Source organism: Nicotiana tabacum, chromosome 10 (genome assembly GCF_000715075.1).
Source record: "Nicotiana tabacum cultivar K326 chromosome 10, ASM71507v2, whole genome shotgun sequence".
Taxonomy (NCBI): domain Eukaryota; kingdom Viridiplantae; phylum Streptophyta; class Magnoliopsida; order Solanales; family Solanaceae; genus Nicotiana; species Nicotiana tabacum.
The window spans coordinates 123,143,004-123,149,458 of record NC_134089.1 but is presented as its reverse complement, the minus strand read 5'-3'; the positions used below and the strand labels follow the sequence as shown (position 1 = coordinate 123,149,458).

At 34.0% G+C, this 6,455-nt stretch overlaps 1 non-coding gene across 1 annotated transcript; it reads left to right on the top strand.

Annotated features, from left to right (window-relative positions):
- Nucleotides 1–5,383: 5,383 nt before the first annotated feature.
- On the top strand, nucleotides 5,384–5,456 carry TRNAF-GAA (transfer RNA phenylalanine (anticodon GAA)). Its single transcript has one exon. It is a non-coding gene; the product is annotated as a tRNA-Phe (tRNA).
- Nucleotides 5,457–6,455: the final 999 nt, after the last annotated feature.

Sequence of the window (6,455 nt, the reverse complement as noted above, 5' to 3'; positions counted from 1 at the left end):
ACTTGAGAAATGGTACAACTTCGGGACAATTTAGCAACATATGAAGTGTAGCTGACTTGTACTCCATATCATTCAAACTTCTCTTTCTAACATCCTTAGAACATCGACTTGGTTGATTGAGTAGGACATAGATAGATATAATGGATCATTCACACATTCGACCATGTGCCTATTGGGCCTATTCCTAGCACATGGCACATTACTCTCAAAATAATAAAAACAAAAATGAGCAGTTTCCTTTGCAAGATAAGCTATGCATATAGATCCTTCAATCCTATTCCTCTGCTTAACAAATTGTTTGCATTTGCCAATTGTCCTATATAATTTCAAGTTAGCCAAGAACATTCAAATAAAATAGAAAATTACATCAAACTTATAATATTACCTTTCAAAGGGATACGTACATCTACATTGAACAGGACCTCCAAGTCGTGCCTCGTGTACAAGGTGGATTGGAAGGTGTTCCATCACATCAAAAAAACCCACATGAAAATATCTTTTCCATCTTATTAGAAGTTACATGAATGTTCTGATCCATCCGGAGTAGGTTTTCTTCCCTTAATGTGGAAGAACACAAGTCTTTGAAAAACAAACTAATCTCTGTGATGGGTTTCCAGATTCTTTCAGACAAACCACAAAATGCAATAGGCACTAAGGTCTCCATGAAAACATGACAGTCATGACTTTTCAAATGGCTCAATTCCCTACAACTTTTTTCCCAAGATTCGACGCATAACCCTCAGGCATCTTCAATTTTGTTACCCAATCACAAATTTGCCGTCTTTCCTCCAAAGTGAACGTGTAACTTGCTTTGGGCTTGAATATCTTACCATTATTTGCTGTCTGCAAGTATAATTCAGGCCGCCTGCAATATTCTTGTAAATCCATTCTAGCCTTTGGGTTATCCTTTGTCTTACCTTTAACATCCATCACTGTGTTGAACAAATTGTCAAAATAATTCTTCTCAATATGCATGACATCAAGGTTGTGACAGAGAAGATTATCCTTCCAATAAGGCAACTCCCAAAATATACTCTATTTCGTCCAATTATGAGTAACACCGTATCCGGGGAATCTATAAGGTGGAGCTTCAGTAACTTTACTGAAGTTCTGGACCCTCTCCCAAATTTCCTCACCTGAAAGCATCAGAGGTGGAGAATCATATTCCATTTTATTCTTTTTGAATGCATTTTTCATCCTTCTAAACTCATGATCAGGAGGCAAGAATTGACGATGACAATCAAACCATGATTGCTTTCAGCCATGTTTCAAAGTGAACGCTTTACTATTTTTCATGCAGTAAGGACAAGCTAGCTTCCCAGCAGTCATACACCCAGACAACATTTCATACGCAAAAAAATCGTTAATTGTCCACATTAAATTAGCACGCAAATTGAAATTCTGCTTGGTTGATATGTCATATGTTTCAACACTATCGTACCACAATTGTTTCAGCTCATCAATCAAAGGTTGCAAATATACATCTATCAAACTTTTCGGATTACGTGGACCAGGGATAATATAATTTAAGAATATATATGGACTAGTCATGCACAACTCGGGTGGTAGATTATAAGGTGTAAGAAAGACAGGCCAACATGAATACGGTATCGCAGATACAGAAAAAGGCGTGAAGCCATCCGCACACAGACCTAACCCAATGTTCCTTGGTTCACTAGCAAAATCTGGATATGTCATATCAAAGTGCTTCCAAGCTTCTCCATCTAAAGGATGACACATAACACCAGGTGGTCTTCTATTTTCAAAGTGTCATCTCATATGAGGAGTAGAACTCATCGACGCATATAACCTCTTTAACCTAGGTATAAGAGGTAAATAATGCATCGCCTTGATAGCGACCATATTCCCACTGGAAAACCTCTTGAAACGAGGCTTTTCGCAAAATTTACAACTGCTTAAATTTGCATCATATTTATAATACAACATACAACCATCTTCACAATAATCAATTCTCATTGACGAAACTCCTAACTTAGAAACTAATTTCTTTACCTTATAGAAATCACCAGGTAATTTGATATTAGAGTCAACTAATTCACTCATAAGGTCAATGAAAGAGTCCATGGCTACTTGAGAAATATTCCAATCAGATTTGATACTTAGTAATCTAACTGCAACAGACAGCTCAGAGTGCGGACTTCCATTACATAGTGGACGACTAGCTTCCTCTAACTGTTCATAAAAATGTTTTGCGTTACCATTAGGAGTTTGTTCAATATTTTCATTGGACTCACCCCCTAAGTGCATCCCAAAAGCATCCGCAACCATATCATGAATTCTAGAATCACGATTTGTATTATCTACCGACCTACTACCTTCACCCACAACCATGTTATGAAATATCCCATAGCTACCATCGATCTCTCCATGATTAGTCCACACAAAGTAATTTTCTATAAACCCCTTATTATAAAGATGATGCTTAACTTCCTCCTGTTTTCCAAACTTCATACAATCGCACCTAACACAAGGGCACCTAATTACTCCTTCACTTAGGTATGGTGGAAGTGACATTGCATGTCTAATAAAGTCATCCACTCCTTCTACAAATCCTCCCGCAATCTTTGTCGATTAGGATAATTCCTATTGTACATCCAAGTACGATGTTCCATCTATACAAATAAAACAAGAACAAATTAATTTAGTTAATTCATATCCTAATCTTTTTTTAGTTAACTAAAAGTTCAATTCATATCCTAAAAGTACAATTCATATTCTAAAAGTTCAATTCATATCCTAAAAGTCCAATTCATATCCTAAAAGTTCAATTCATATCCTAAAATTTCAATTTATAAACTAAAAGTTCAATTCATAATTTATACCTTAAATAATTTAAATACATTAATTTAAGTTCTATTAAGAACCATAAGTTCATTATTTTAGGTAGTTCATAATTTTTACCTTAAGTTCATAATTTATACATTAAATAATATAAATGCATTAATTTGAGTTATATACCTTAATTCTAAATTTAATGTAGTTCAAACCAAAAACCCTAATACTAAATAGACAAAAACTTTAAAAAATTACATAAAATTATATAGCAAAAATTAAAAATTAAAAAGCTAATAAAGTAGATTACTAACCTTGATAGATTAAAAGGAGGATTAAAAAGCAGTGGTGGTGTTGCAGCGGCTTCGGCGGTGGTGGCGTGCGATCACAGTGGTGGCGCGGGGTGGGGGGATTGATTTGTGTGGGGGAAATAGAGAAGGGGAGGGGAATGTATTGAGAGAGAGTTTGGGGAGATTTGGGGAAGAAAATAAGAGAATGGGAGGGGGAAACCCGTTTTTGACTCTGGATTTACAAAAAGCGACCAACGTTGGTCACTATTTTGGTAGCTAATTTAGTTTTGACTGTTTGACCAAAATAGCAACCAACGTTGGTCACTATTTTCTGACCTTTTGACCAAAATAGCGACCAAAGTTGGTCGCTATTTTCTAAAAAATAATTTTTTCTATTTTTTTTTTTTTAATATATATATATATATATATATATATATATATTAGCTAATGCACTAATACTTAGTGTAATGTCAATCTATAAGTTAATTACAACTAATACACTTACTAATTACTATAAGCGACAAAAAAAAGTCTGGATGGTATGTATATATATAAATATAAATATATATATATATATATATATATATATAGAGAGAGAGAGAGAGAGAGAGAGAGAGAGAGAGAGAGAGTATTGATTAAAAACAAAACGTCTCGACTTATATCAATTAATATGTTATAATTGATTCATCGACTTATAACCTAGTGATGAATGAATGTAATTCATTAACTCTGTTACAATACAAATAATGAATACAGTATCATGTACTATAACATGCTATATATGTAGTTAAAGTAGCACGAAGTGTGTGTGTTATATATATACACACACTAACATATACTATAACAAGTTATATAAACGTTATAGTATTACAGTGAAGTGTCTCTGTGTGTGTGTGTGTGTACACACACACAGACACTTCACTGTAATACTATAATGTATATATAACTTGTTATAGTATATGTTAGTGTGTGTATATATATAACACACACACACTTCATGCTACTTTAACTACATATATAGCATGTTATAGTACATGATATTGTATTCATTATTTGTATTGTAACAAAGTTAATAAATTACATTCATTCATCACCAGGTTATAAGTCGATGAATTAATTATAACAGATTAATTGATATAAGTTGAGACGTTTTGTTTTTAATATTCAACGATGCATCTGAGTAGGTTATAAGTCGATGATTCAATTTACACATATATATAAAACATGCTTCGTTGTACTACTTTAACTATATATATAGCATGTTAGAGTATATTTTAGTGTATTCATCCCTTGTATTACAAAAGTGTTAACGGATTACATTTATATTATTTAGATAGTAAATACAAAAGTGATTTTTAATTTTGACCAATGTTGACCTGAAAAGAGACCAACTTTGGTCGCTAATTATCCAGAAATTCAAATTAGCGACCAAAGTTGGTCACTATATCCAGAAAATTAAAATAGCGACCAACGTTGGTCGCTAAATTTAAATCAGATTTATTTATATTTTATATAATATTTAAAATAATAATATAATTGTTAAACGTTAGAACTGGGTCTCATATTAGGGACCAAAGTTGGTCTCTATCTGCTTCCCTTTTAGTAAGAGACCAACTTTGGTCGCTAACTTTGAATTATATTTATTTATATTTTATAATTATTTTAAATAATATAATTATTAAAATTTTATAACTGGGTCCTAGATTAGCGACCAAAGTTGGTCTCTATCTGCTTCCCTTTCGTGAGCGACCAACTTTGGTCGCTAATTTTAAATTATATTTATTTATATTTTATAAAAAAAATTAAATAATAATATAATTATTAAAATTTTATAAGTGGGTCTCATTTTAGTGACCAAAGTTGGTCGCTAATTTCAGTATTTCTTTGACCAAGAAAGTCTGACCAGTCCGGTCAATATTTTGACCAAATTATCGACCAAAAAGCGACCAACCTTGGTCGCTAATATATTTAGAATAATTATTTAATTATTTTTTTCAATTTAGCGACCAACGTTGGTCGTTTTTCGTGATAGACCAATTTTGGTCGCCTAATTTTGGTCGCTTTTTTCGAATTTCTAGTAGTGAATTAGGAGGAAGGAATTGATTATGATGAGACTTTTGATCTGGTTGCTCGTATAGAAGCTATTAGAATCCTCATTGCCTTTGCATCACATATGGAATTCGTCTGTTCCAAATGGATATCAAAAGTGTATTTCTGAATGATTTCCTCAAGGAAGAAGTCTATGCAAAGTAACCTCCAGGTTTTAAATATCATGAACACCTTGAATATGTGTTCAACAAGCGGGGATAGCTCAGTTGGGAGAGCGTCAGACTGAAGATCTGAAGGTCACGTGTTCGATCCTCGCTCACCGCACTCAATCCGTTTATATCCTAAAACTAATAGAGGTTAAAAAAATAATTTTTTTAGGGAGGCTCCGGCAATTTTCTGGGCGACTAGAGAGAGAAACACGTGATTTCGCTGACATGGCCACGCCGGCCGGTGGCCAGCCATCTTCAACGGTTGGTCTGCCTCCCCTCAACCCCATAACCACTTCTAATCCTACTCCACAACCATTAGATTACTCCAAGATCCTTAAACCCAATGCATTAAATACTGCCATGCACACAAGTACATCCAGTTCAAAAACTAATGAGATCATCAAGCCAATTCCAATGAAACCTGTTACTTTTCTACATGGGTAACCTATGATTAAGTGGATTGAAGCAGAAGTTCAACGCATGAATATCATGGAAGGATTACAATACACAGTTCTTGGGAAATTTTTCTATGGATGGCCAGAATTGAATGAGATACGTAAAATTCTTCCAGCGCAATGTGGAATCAAGGGTGAATGCAATATTGGTTTGTTTAGAGATCATCATGTTTTGATCAGATTTACTTTGCTTGAGGATTTTGCAAATTTTACGTCTAAAGGAGCATATTATTTGAAGGCTAAGGATGTATGTCAATATCAAGTACGTCCATTGATATATGATACCATGTTTAAAGTCGGGGAAGAGACATCTACGGTGATGGCATGGATTTCTTTTCCAAACTTGTTGCCCACGTATTTTGTAAACGAGTGTTTGCTTTCATTGGCTTCAGCTGTTGGAACTCCTTTGTATTTAGATTTGGCCACAGTCAATAAGACTACGCCAAGTTGTGCTAGAGTTAAGGTATTGGTGGATTTGCTTGAGGATTTTCAAAAAAGAGTTCGTATGGATATAGAAGATGAAGATGCAGGTACTGTCAAAACTGAATAGATGAAGATACAATATGATTATATACCTAAATACTGTAAGGAATGCAAGTTGCAAGGACATAATGAAGAATCATGTTGGAGACTACATCCAGAACTTTTTGTGGAGCCTG